Genomic DNA, 14,363 nt, shown 5'->3' with positions numbered 1-14,363 from the left:
ATCAAGCCACTCTACATGTAGAGGCCATGGTTGTTTCTTCTTTTCTTTCACTGCTATTTTAGGGTTTAATCCTACAAACCGTGGTGCAGGTGAACAGTCTCACTGACATTAACATGGCCCCTGGCAAGGGGTAAGATTACACATGCAAGTAAGAGTTACATGACTGACCCCCGGCTATGTCAAGCTAAACAAAGTACATTTGTATCAAATGGTGAATATTATGCCTTCCAACAATGTTCAGATTCACTCTTGTGACTTTCAAGACCTCTTTAGTGGGAATACACTTTATACAGCTTTACAAACAAAAGAAAAGGCATTTCAGTGGTGATGGTAGAAAAAGAACTTTATCATACTAGCAGGTAAACCCCATTCAATGGATTTATAGCCACCAAGGAGCTGACTCATGAGCTGAAATTCTGGGTGGTATTAACAACAAAGTTCTGTGTAAGTATAAAACACAATCCCTACAAGCAGTAGAATAGAAAGACAATGTATATTTTGATTAAGATACAGAGAAGGTCTAACATTTAGCCTGGTTCACCTATTTTAGGTGTTTTTCTAGTAACATTTGCAGTTTTAAAGATTTCCTTCAAATAGTCATGGTATTATGTATAAATATCAAAAAGCTCATTCTTGCTCAGGTTAAGACCTTTTTGACTGGAAATGACCCAAGGGTGCATTTTAACAAAGCAGTCTTATAATAAATATTCAGTGCAGCATCAGCAGAGGTGGTATAGTAAATCTGAGTTTTTATTAGTGTAAAATAATACTCTTAAGAGCACCAATGTGCTCTTAAATACCTGTACAGTAATAAATAGCAGCCCAATAACTTTACTGAAAAAATAAAATTCCAAGCATTTGTGTAATCAACTTAGTTCTGAAACTCTGAAATCAAATGATCATGGGAAAAGATTTGCTAAAAGTGAAGATTTCACAGTGTTAGAAAAAAGAATGCTATTACCAAATTTTAAAAGTATTAATAAAATATCAGTCTTGGAGCTTTGAAAGTGGCTAAATACATTTTATAAGAAAAATGTAACATAATTAATAAGAGATTATGCAAACCAGGAAACAAAAATTTAACTCATGGTAACACAGTGTGGTAATTTTAAATGCCTGAAGTATCAGAAGCTGTTAAGAAAATCAGTTTTAATTTGGGGGGAGTCACAAAAATTATTCCATTTTTTGTGCTGTAGCTTTTTTATATGAAACAAGGGAATGTCATGTCTATTTAATGATTGATTTTTGGCATTTATAATTTATGTCTCTTGCATTTTTCTTCAGGAAAAAAATGTTGTTTTTCTGAAGGGAATATGGGGGAGAACATTTACCACTTAATTTTTTTTTAATTGTGTATGATGCTCTTTTTTTAATGAGACTGAGGCTTCTACATTTTTTAAATAAAATCATAAGCTCATGATATACTACATCATCTTCTGGGATGATTTCCAGAGTGTTACCTTGAATTCCACAGACTCAGATTTCCACATCTTATATGACATACTATTTTCCATGCCCAACTTGAATGTAGTTACATTTTCTTTCTTTCCCTTTGAAGATATTGAAATACACTTTAACCTACTACAGTGGAAAGGACAGTACACAAAGAAAATATTTTAAAAGAATCCTTGAAAAAAACCTGTGTGACTGAATACTATATATCACACTTTGAGTGCCTTTCCAATAAATTGCCAACAATAAAGAACACCTTTTCTTTTAAATACTAACCACACACATACACATAGTTAGTTTTTAGTAGTAATGGATATAATTAATAACTAATAATCAGTATAAGTACTATAAACATATTGCATTTGAAGGCTTGTCTAACTATCCCAACTATGCAGTTGCTCCAGTAAAAGGTATCATCCTAAAAATCCTTGTCTCACGTAATTCCTGCTCCATCACGGCCACAGCATCCCTGTAACACTACTATAAATTCAGAATGATTGCTAACTAAATACATATGCATATATATATGTATGTATATAGTTAAATAGTGATTTGCATGTATACACACATACACACAAATAATTACATAGGCATTCTATCAAGTCATATTGCCTTGCAAAGTCCAAGTCTAATTTGAAATGTGATTCAAAATCCACTGAATGCAAGTAAAAATGCTTAGGGACTTCAGTGGGGTTTATATTAAATCGATACCATTCAAGTGTGTGAGTTTATATTTTTATTGTTTTTTGAATAGCAAGCTCTTTTTAAATGCATATCACCATCTCTTCTTGATTACAACAGAAATGGCTAAAGTTTTTCTGCAACAGTAAACTATGTCTTATGACTTAGTAATGTAATAAGTAAATGAAGTTCATCCCTCTCTACATAGTTATATAGTAGTTTGGAAGGGAAAAAAACAGTCTTCTTACATATGAAGAATTCATCTGAATTTTCAATACTTTAGCAACAGTGTCTTTTGCAAGCATACCATGTATGTCAGAAAGCAATTTCATTTTCTTCTAAGACTGACATCTACAGTAGGTTTCACATCAAAAGGAAACCTTGAAGCAGAGAATAAGATGTAACAGAACACAGTGGAATAGGAATAAAAACATCAAGTTTTTTTTTTTAAGTGACTGGAAAAAAAGAAGTCTATTCATTAACATTTTCTTCCAGGGCAAAATGCATTCAACATTTCATCTAAGGTCCTAAGTAATTTTTCAATCTCCAAAATGTATTATAGGAGGTAAATGAGTAGGATAGCTTTGTTGTTCCTAGAGTGGATTTTAGCTCCAAATTGTATCTTTATGCAAATAATCTTTAACAAACCAGCAAGGCTGAGACAGAGACACTGCTCTGTGTTTCCATGTATACTGCCCAGGCAACTGTGCCATGGAGAGGTCACTCCAGCTTTGCTTTATCTTTTAAGTGAGGATTACGTTCAGTGAGCTGATGTCTCACTCGGCATATTTCTACTGCTGCCTGCTACCACTGCTTTAACAACGAACATGCTGATACCCTGGATTTCTTGTTAGCTTAGCAAAAAATTACCTGGAGAGTCTTTATAGAAGGGGCATTCTGATTCTAATCTTTCCAAATTCAGTTCTGGAATTTGCTTTATATAGACTAGATAAAATGAAAATGCTTAAAGCAAATTAGTGGGGAAAAGAGTAGCAACCCCAATCCTGCCAAGATACTGAATGATCCTTGTAGTTGAAAGCACTCAGTTCACAGGCTTGGACGCATTCTGACACTCTCAGCAGTATCTAATATTTTGAAGGTTCATTATGTACTTTTTAAACAACTATTTTCCCTTGCACTACAAATAATATATTCCCTGTTCTGACCTTAATTTCTTTAACTGTATTAAGTCTCTATTATCCAGTAAAAAATCCTTTTTCATTTCACGTTGTGAATTTCACCCTGCACCATGAATGGATATATAAGTTTTCATATGGAAAATATTCTGCTTTCTGAATTTCCAGATCTGGTTAGTATTCATCTGTCCTGATGTGTGGCACCCTCCTAAGGCATATATTCATTGTTATGAAAATCCAGTATGTGGCAATACAACTGTCAGGTGCATAATATTAATCAAAACCATTAATAACCACAGCTGCATGCTAGCACCTGACCACATATTTTATTGCAAACTTTGAATAAAGAATGGGTAAAGGGAAATGACATTTTATATTAGTATATTACTACAAAGTAAACATTTTAAATGTGTTTTATTGTATTTATTTTTGTAGTGGTAGCCCTTTGCAGGTTCAATAAATTTTTAAATTTCATAGTCTTGTGGCAATACTGCTTGTTCTGTTGTTCTTAATGAAGTCACTTAATTGCCCTGAAAACTATATGAATGGGGTTCATGTTTGTTGTAGTTGGTACTGCTGCACACGTTTGAGAAACAGATTGAAGGACAGTAACAAACAGCTAGATATTATCTAAAATAAATACTGCTAAATATAATAGGTATGGAATAAAAAGTATTAATAAAAACCCCTAAATATAATAAGTATTATTAGAGTAACACATATATGACCTAACCCAAAAAGAAACCACAATCAGTGGAAGAACTCCCACTGGATTCAGTGAACACTAGATCAGGCTTATTCTCTTAATCCTGCAACATGCTAAACAACTCCTAGAAATGAATACACAGAATTCACAGAAAATGCTTAGCCTTTCAGCTGTTCTGATTATGTTGCAGTAGAAACTAGTAGAAGGCTAGGTAACAAAGTCTCAGAAATAAAAGAATAATACTAAGCAAGAATAACTGACCAAGTTTAAAATCAAAAGTGTGATAGTAAAAAAGTCAGTGCACTAACGTTTAGTGTTCAGGGACGTATATATTTCCATCCTATACCCCGACCCTACACATCGGCTCTCCTGACATTGCCTTTCATGCCTGAGCACAGTCCCATTCAAATTCCCATTTAAATTAATAGAGCTTCCAATGGAGATAGGATTTTGCTCACAGATACAAACAGAAGCCCTGATTTCTGCTCCTCGCAGCATGGTATAAACACTGAAAAACAATGGTTTGAAGGTAGGGTTTTAGTGGGTATGCAGTTTCTGGAGGAGTGTTGCTTAGCAGTAAGTCACTGAGGTGACCAAGATGGTTAGCTAGATCTTTCATTCACAAAGTTCCCATAACTAGATATCTTGTCCGTTGACAAATTACAAGAGTTAGAATTAGTGGGGCTATGCCAGGCTATACCGGCTGAGGACTGGACATCATGATGTATCATGAAAAGCCTAATTTAATTAAAAAAAAAATCAAAAATAAAAAAAAAATCACATTTTTACTGTCATGGAGATCAAGCCTGTGACAAGCACATGGCATTAGACACAATGTTTTCTTTGTTATTAGCGTATTTTCTTATCTCTTGAAGAAATGTAGGAGATGTTTATCACCACAATTTCTGGACAGAATTAAAACAATTTCCATAAAATAGAAGGCACACTGTTTTATTACTCCAGGATAATCTCTCTACAAAGTTAAAAAATCTCTCTTCTCTCCAAAAAAACCCAACTTTGGAATGCTTGCAATGTGGGAAAGGTTCAGATGTAGTAGCAGCTGATATTATGCATTCAGAAAGCAAAATGAGGAAACTTCAGTATGATTGATGTGTGTTAGCTGAATATCACAAAATTACTCTAGTAATGTTTGGCAATGTATAAGTATAAAATTTTGTTTAGTGGTGGCAATGATACATGGAAATTAGTTTTCTGATGAAACAGTTTATTTCACCTTATACCATAGGAACTGTTGTGTACTTTAATGCACAGGATTCACTACTTATGATGTCACAGATGTCCTGCTATCAATGAAGCAGCTGTTGCAACTACTTCTCATCTGATTTCACCCTCTGAAACAAAAATTATTGTAGTTTGCAGCTCACTAAAAACAGCGCTGCAATTTACTCGGATGTAACACATGACTTCTTTGCCATATATACAGCTCTGTTTGTACACCCTGAATCCTGTAACAGAAGTCAGCACCTCTTATAGAAACTGAGTATAAACTCTAGATGCATTTCTAAATTAAATATACTGAACAGCTGAAATTATAATGTAAGACCCACAGCAGAAACCAACAATAAGCCTCCAAGCACGGTTCTTTAGATGTGTGGAGCAAGGGACTCTGTGTTTTGAGTCCATAAAATGTGCACACACAATTAGGCATATTTTACATGGAACTTCTGTTTCACAATGAAGCGGGTCTATGGCCACAGGGGCAGCCATGCAGTCCCTGCCTGCTTCATGCTCAGCTGAATCCTTTCCTTTGAATCTCTCTCACCCTCACCGTGCTTAGCTCTTAATGAAGGTTATAAAAGAGAGGCTTCCTGTGGTCTTTGTATGAGCCTGAGCCTGTATCATTCCCCACTGGGCCACTCCTGGGTCCCCTCAGTCACAGTCTTGCATCCCAGGTTAGCAAGCCCTCTCAGCCTGCTTGTACCTCTGCTGGGCACCTGTCACCTTAAGAGCTCCTTGCATGGCTCCATATCTGCCCTACGCCACATCCCAAGCCTCACAAGTGTTCTCGTCCTGTGATGTTGACTAATTACACATTCAGACCCCTTGGGCCTTCAGACCCCCTGGTCCCTAACACACATGGGCTCCCAGACCCCTGGTCCTGCATGATGCTCCTTCTCTGGGATCAGGGTCTTGTGGTCCAGCTTAGCCCTCCTCTGGGCACTAGGACCCTCTGTGGGCTCAAATAAAACCAAGGCCACTTGCCTGTAAAATTCAGTCTTTCTCTGCCCAGGGGTCTTGCCTCTACTCCCAGGTCAGCTGAGCTGGTTATATAAGTGCCATGCCTTTAGGGAGCCCTGGTGCCTAGAAGTCCTCAACCTGTGGCTGCCAGGGAGAGACTACCTGACTAGCTCAGGTTCTGGGCTTATATTGATCCAGGCTGAGCCCTCTTCTGGTCAGGTGAGTCTCTCATTAAACCCCTGCACCACCTGGAAGCAACTTTGCAGGCTGCTAGCTCACTTAAAGAAGCAGGGACACCCCGGTACCCTGCTACACCTTCAAACATATACACACATATATATATATATATATTTAATTTTGGAAATTCTGGGTATTGGAACAATTTTATCCCCAGTTGTAGTTCAGTAGAAGATTAATGTTCTCTCTCTGTCTCCCTATGTATTAAAGGATGATTCAGTGCAATAGATATTTGTGTTTCATGAATAAGCCTGTAAGATTGTTTCAAGTTTACATCTTTGCACCCCCCATTATTTACATATTTTAAAGAAACAACACAATAACACATGATAACGGAGTATCACTGAGGCAATTTTATTATTATGGGGAACTCCTATAAAAACAGAGTACAGGTAACCACCTGATGTGCTGTATTCTGACATGTACTGTACTATCACATGTACCCATCTTGAATTGCCTGCAATTGCATAGGGAAATGAGCAGAATGTATTTGTAGTGCACTCAGACTTTTACATCTCTACTGAGATTTCTATGAAAACAAGCTGTCGAGGAAAGCTTTCATGCTCCTTTTTTCCATTTGAATTGAGCCAGATGTGTTCTTGATAAATCTCCATTTGTCAGTGATATTATTCTAGGAATGACCTTGGCCCTGGAAATTCAGTGATACCAAATGCAAAAAGTGGAGACATTTAAAAGGAAAAACTGTCTTAAAGACACAAGCCAGGTTGTTCAACCTTATGACCCTGATTTATTTTATAGACTGAGGAAAGCTTGGATTACCTTCATATTGGACATATTTGGAAAAATGACTCCTTTCTCTCACATGACATTATGCCCTGCCCCAGACTGGTTTTAATGACCTTGAAAACTTTGTTTATAAAGCTCATGCTTTTACAAGAAGGAAGCAAAATTGAACAGCCTGAGACCTGGAAGCTAACAACCCTGCTCCAGCCCTTTGTTTTGAGTCAAATTTGCATACTGGCAGTGCAGCCTCAACACAATAGTACTTCCTTGCCCAGAAGAACCTTTCCACCAGCCCTTCTGTGAAATATGAAGCATCTTAACAAGAAAGAAGCACAATTCAACATCCTGCTTGCCATCAGACACCTATGAGCTAAAGAGACAGCTCCAACTTTTATCTGAGCCTACTTTGCATAAAATTAACTTTTCCAGCCAGGAGAGCTTACACAACTGTCCAGCTCTCCTGTGTAATGTGAAGTTTCATTTCTACCTGGGAGAAATTTTACAATATTTGCATTCTCCTTTGCCTGAGCAAGGGTGCATGAGCCCTAAAGTTTGCAAATAAAGATTTTTTTTGTAACTATCTAGTTGGTCTAATACAAGATATCACCTCTACCCCAGTGACAGCTTTTGCTTTTAGACCAACATGGCCACAACCTTTATCCCTGGAGAACAAGAGGAACAATAAGTGAGTAAAGCACAGTAACACAGCTGACTAAACCTAGGCTCACAGAGAAGTTGTATTTTTGTTTCTTTTGCAAAGTGATTTCTATCTGATTTAAACTGTAAAACTCCTTGTGCCAGGAACATGTTTAAACTAGACCTTCCTTAAAATACTCCAAGCACAATGACAGATGTACATGATAAGCCACAATAATGTATTCTTTGTGGTATAAATTTACTGCCCAATATTATATTAGTTAAGTAAATTAAATCTGCAAATGTTTTACTGTTTCTATAGAGCTAATATATATATATATATATATTAAACTTCTATTTAGAAAATTGGGAAATGGGAAAATTGATTCCTCTAAAGTTTTTCCTGTATGAAAAGGCCATTTTCACAGGGCAGTAAGATGTGCCTGCTTCCTTTAAGGGCAGAAGCAGCTGATCCAGTAGGGGTGTGCAAAATGGGCTATATTCAATTCGGATTTGGATTCAGCCCAAATTGGGGACAATGATTTGATTTGTTGATTCAGATCACTGTCCCAATTCAATTCAGTTGGATCCAAATCTGAAGATTCAGTGCTGATTCGGAGAATCAGTGACTCGGCCATAGACACAGTTTTAAATGTTTTTTTCTATATACCATGAGGTACCAGACATGGCTCATGAATTCTGCGATGCTGGGGTGGATGGAGCATCCTACAGGAGAGTGGTGGGGGAGGGGTCCATGTGCTCGGTGGTGAACCTGGATGTGGACTGGAAGTACTTCCAGTCCACTTCCAGGTCCGCCAGGGAATGCACAGGGCCTTGCCCCCCGTACCCGCTGGCTTGGTGATCAGCTGTGGGGATACCCCATGTGCCCAGACCCAGGAGGCACCAGTCGTTGAGCCAGGTGGGCATAGGGCCCCCCCCTTGCTCCCATGGGATGCTCCATCTGCCCCAGCTCAGCATTCACAAGCCATCTGGTATCTCCAGGTACGTAGTAAAAACATTTAAACCTATGTCTATGTCCAAATCATCAAATATTTCCGAATGTCTCCAAATCAATTTGGAGGGTTCTGATTTGATTCGGAAAGATTAAAGAGTCTTCTGATTCCATTTGGATTCGGAGATTTGGCCACTGAATCGGGCTGAATCTCCACCAAATTGAATCAGTGACCAAAGCTTCACACAGCCCTACTAGCCAGGGAGTCCTGCAGGCTAGGCAGAGTCCCACAGCTGCAGGATGCCTAAGCAACAGCTTAATGAAGTAATTAGCCAGCACCAACAGGCAGTCAGTTAACTGGAAGGAGGCAGGGCCCTGGACACATACAAGCCCAAGGCCGAGGCTGGCAGAGCTTAATTCTCAGGTACTTGCCAGGGGAAGGAGCTCCTGTGTGCAAGAGCTACCCAGAGATATTAAGTTGCTTGATCTGCTGCCTGTAAAACTAATAAGGCCCCAGGAGCACATAAGGTACCCAGAGCTAGGAGGCATGCTATAATAGGGAAGAAGTTTGTCTTCTTAAAGGGGCAGAGCAAGGCTTCCATTGTTAGTGTTATGTTATAGGCCAGGGGCTTATGTTTGTGTTGTTGTCTGAACCAGTGGTTTGGGATGAGGCTGTAAGGGGAGATACGGAGGCCTCATTAGTGCCCAGAGGGCACATGATCACCCAGAGCCCTGACAACAGCCAAATCAAGGCTCCTGTAGTTGTAGAACCTGTAGTGGATGGGGTGTGCAAAGCACAGAGCACATGAGAGGCCAGAGAGCCTGGCACCAGAGGGGCAAATAGTGGGACCTAGCTAAAAGGCCTAGCCATATTAAAAGGGGAGTCAGCCAAGGCTCCAACGGGGGAACAACATCTGTGTAACACCCATGAGGCATGGAGCATGGTATAAGGGAGGTTTGCAGCCATGCATTTAGCCTATAAGGCTTGAGGTGCCCTGTGTGGGGCACAGTACTGGAGTGAGGTCCAGCAAAGGGCCCAAGAACGAGTTCTTGTGGGGTTCAGCAGACCAGGGCCACGCAAAGGCCAGTGGGCAGCCTCCCAATTCATTATTGGAGCTGGCACGGTCGCAGAGTTGGGGACAATTTCTATACCATTAGCATTCAACTGAACAGCTTCTGGTACTAATCAGTCAGTTCCAAGAATGTGGTGAGTCAACATTTAAGATACCACAGTGAATTATTGGTGATGGTGGGCCTGAGGGTGGTAGCGCTTTATTTTTACAGATTGCTATAATTCACAGATTGAACATGCTATCTGTTGTCACAAGTGGATTATGTCCTCCTTCTCAAATTAGGAGATCATGCCTGAATTTTAACATGGAATCATATCATACAAAGGAAGGACTCAACGGAGACCGGTACAACAGAAATTCATATGCTTCCTTGGAAATCCTCTCCTGCTTTACATTGCCATACCTCTAAAAATAAGAAACATGCATGATTGTCAAAAAGATCATTGTCCAGCATGTTCCTGACGAGGTTCCCTGTTTATATAGGAAAGAGATGGCGTTAGGGCAGACTTCCCTAAATGTCCTTTCCTCACTTGTCATTTTCTGTGGAAAACACCTTTCTGAAAAACTACTTGGTCAAAGGAGGGAGGGTTTTAAACTTATGTGTGCACCTCACACAGAGGTTTGAACCTGAAATTAACTTGGATGTACCTTGTAAATAATTTTTGCTGTGAAAGAGGATTTTAAACAGGATTATCCTATGGAATAACAGAAACATATGCATAAAAGGCAAAAAGAAGACCAGAAATGTGTTTGTTGACTGTGCTGCCATTGTAATGAACATATTTCCTCCATACCTTCTTTGCTGGCCTCTAAGTACTTGTCTGGTTAGAGTTTTTGAAAGCACTAAGCTAAGCATCAATTAAGGCTAGATTTATTTCTAATTTCAGTGCAGCAGGGGATCTATTTTTCCTCTGTTGGTACAAATGGAATGAATAGCAAATATCCTTCCTAGCCACATTTCTGTGTGCACTATCATGGAAGAAGGAACCTGTAACACATTTACTTAGCAGATTTTTTTCATATCTAACAAAGAAATAGCAAAGAGCTTTTCTATGCAGAATATAAATATGGATTGAAATGTGCTCTTGTAAAGTTTGTATTGAGTTCTCCTGAATAAAAAGGAAAGGCAAATTGTCACTAGTTGCTAAGTAACCAACAGGAACTCATTTCTCTTTAAGGGAAAGCAATTAGGCCTTTTAACCTATTTTAATGGGGGGGGAAAATCTATAAAATCTGAATTCCTTGCTGTCTCTCTTCTACAAGGTATGCATTTCCAGGGGCACCCATAAAATCAAATTCAGGTGTTCTGAACACAAAAAATAGTTCTAGGTTCCTCCTTTTCCCAGGCTATATTGCCTAAAAAGTAGGAATCTACCGTTTACTCCAAAACTTAAATTTGTCTTTAGGTCATGTATCATCTCCATTGAAATACTGCTAGATCATAACAGACCACACAATTATAAACAATTATGCTACATAAATAGCAACTCTGGTCAGTTACTGATAGTCACATCAGAAAATAACTACATTTGCAAATAAATTCTTTCTTATGTTCTCTTTCACTGAGAAGCTATGCAGATATAACAGAGTTTTAAATCAGTTTTTAAACTAAAGAATAGTAAGACAGTTTTGCCAGATAAATGCTGAACTACTAAACTTTTTCTTCTAGTCCAGCTGGACTTGGTATAGCCAGGTACAGTCTTTTCCTGGGGCTCAAATTTGTACTCACTGAAGACAACAGCAAAACTTACACATTCTAGTAGGAACAGATCAACTTCTGTTTTCCTCTTAGGTAAAAACCCACACAGAATAACTGGTATAAAAATAGAAGACATCTATTACAGCACTTTGCCTTTAGAATACAACATTTAATGATGCTGAATTTTCTCTTTTACCTTAACTAGATTCACTTAAGCAGCCTAAATGTGGGGCATTCTGACAGATTTTCCTTAGAAAACAATGAACAGCAATCCAGTACCTGGTAGTCAGGATATTTTGTGGCTAGTAGTAATGAATGTCTGTACTGTATCATGAGGGAGTTCTGAAGTACATGTGATGATAAGAGTTTCTAGTAATTTTAATGCCATGTTATTTACTATCCTCCAAAGAAGAAACTGGTTTAAAAAAGTAATTTTTTTCATGTCAAATTCTTATTTCAACTCTACAAACTGTCAAAAGGTTTTGACATAACATTAAACTACTGTAAAGGTGCAGATTAAAGAATTAAATTGGGAAAGGATTTTAGATTATACATGTCTAGGCTTTGCTTATTAGATATACCAAACCCATCACTAAAATATGTTTAAAAATGACTATTATTGTTTGCAGATTTTATACAAGCTCATTTTTTGTGCTTTGCTTGCCAGTCCTGCAGAAGAAGATAAGAAAAAAATGATTGCCAGAGGTCCAATGATGGTATTAATGATTGATATTGGAGTGTACATAAAAAATATAATTCTAAAAAGTCTTATTTGAGTAGTTCTAGTGGCTACTTGTGTGAAAGAAAGGCGCCTATAGTTTGAAAAAACACACACATGGATGCCTAGTCTGCATAAATTGAAGCACTATTCTTTTGTTCCTAAACAAAACAAAAAAAACCAAAAACCAAACCCAGCAGGGTTAGGATGATTAATAATTTGTATTATTCACTGAAACAGCATAGGAGTGATCTATATTTCTGTATAATAAAATAAATATACATACAGTAAAATCCCTGTTATCTGGGATTTTACTAACTGGCATTTCTAGTAACTGGAATTTCAGACGCAGGTGGGGCAACGGAAGAAAGCTCTCACACGGCTGCTGCCACCCACCACGCTGTGCTGCCACTGCTCTGTGTGGAGCTGTCACCAACCCCCCCCCCCCATCCCACGTGCAGCTGCCACCACCCCCACCCCCACGCTTGGATGGAAACCCTGTGCCCTCAGGTAACCAGCATTTTTACATTACCAGCACCCCGCATTCCCTACTCGTGCCAGATATCAGGGATTTGGCTGTAATAAAGAAAGCATTGCAACTCTTCAAATTCATTTCAGTTTTGTATTTGTAAGGCTTTAAAATTAGTTCCATTCCAGTATGGTAAGAGCAGTGTATCTGCCTCAAAAATAACACTGGGAATTCAAAAATGATTTCTATACATGCTCAGAGTGAATGATTGCTCTGGACTGGAATTGAAATCCAGACTCTGGGAATCTTGTTATTAAAGAACATGTATAGGATGCAGGGATACAGAAGAGGTGTGTATGAGAGAGTGTTATTGGTTCGTTAGTGATAAATCATTTTTAATACATTTTAAACTATGCCTTCAAAGTTGTGCCATGGGAGCTACTTAACATAAGCTGTTTCTTCACAAGTTACGTTAACAATGAGTGGATACAAACCTTTGCTGCACTGGGTCTATAATCACTTTTTACTTTTACTTTAAGCGTTGGGATTATAGTACCGATATTCACCAGTGCTGGTGCCAGAGTAAACTAGTTCTGATGTCAACATCTACACATGAGTTTAAGCGCAGTAATTTACTGCGCTGCTGGATACTGCTTCTATCTGATAGCTTAGTAAATTAGTCCTAATTGCTATGGATATGTAGACGGTGATGCTTTCCTGTGCAGCAAATGATCATGCTGTGAAGTAAAGCATCTCATGTAGATGCTCACATGGGCATTGAGCCTGATCTAACTCTAGTTATATCAATCTAGATGTAACATCTGCACATATCCTAAAATAATAAGCAAACTAGAGTTTATCAAAGCAAATGACATCACCAGTAGTCTACACACTGACTGGCTGTCTTGCAAAAAAAAAAAAAATGAATTGCATTTTTTTAAAAATAAGAGGTTATGAGATAAATGCAATGTTTATATCATGAAATGTTATGGCATGTCTTATGTATGAGGCCAGACTGGCTAATCATAATAGATAATAAACTCATAAATCCAAATATAAAAAATCAAGAATTCCTGAAAATTAAACAGTTTTAAAAAATACATTACACTGGGGAGTAGCCGTGGCCAGTCCCAGAGCAATGGAGGGAGAATCTTGCACATGGCAGCTACCACCACCATCCACCACCCTGGGCCGCGGCTTCACATGTAGCTGCTGCTCCAGTACTGGCCACCACTATCCCCACCCTGCTCTATGACCAGCTGCCATTCCAGTTTCAAAAATACAGAATTTTCCAATTTTCGGCAGGTGCCTGGTCCTCAGCTTGCATACGTATAAGGTTATACTATAGTACCCTTCTAGCTTTAAAAAAAACAACCCCCAAAACAACCCCCCCAAACAAACAAACAAAAAACTTCCACTGGACCAAATTGTAATTTTCTTTACAGTCACATGGATTTTGCCCCCCACCCCACTTTGAGATTCAGTTCTTATTTATATCTCTTTATTTATACCCCTGTAAGTCTCAATTCTTGCCCATATGAATTTCACACTGTTTCCTGATATCTTATTATATTTAGTTCATAGTCCTTATTGATGCTCTTATTTTATTTATTCCGTTCAATATCCTCAATAAAATACTGAATCTCCAAAAAGAACTCTTC

Source organism: Crocodylus siamensis, chromosome 7 (assembly GCF_052110815.1).
Source record: "Crocodylus siamensis isolate JL-2025a chromosome 7, ASM5211081v1, whole genome shotgun sequence".
NCBI classification, from domain to species: domain Eukaryota; kingdom Metazoa; phylum Chordata; order Crocodylia; family Crocodylidae; genus Crocodylus; species Crocodylus siamensis.
Note: the sequence above shows the minus strand (reverse complement) of the source record.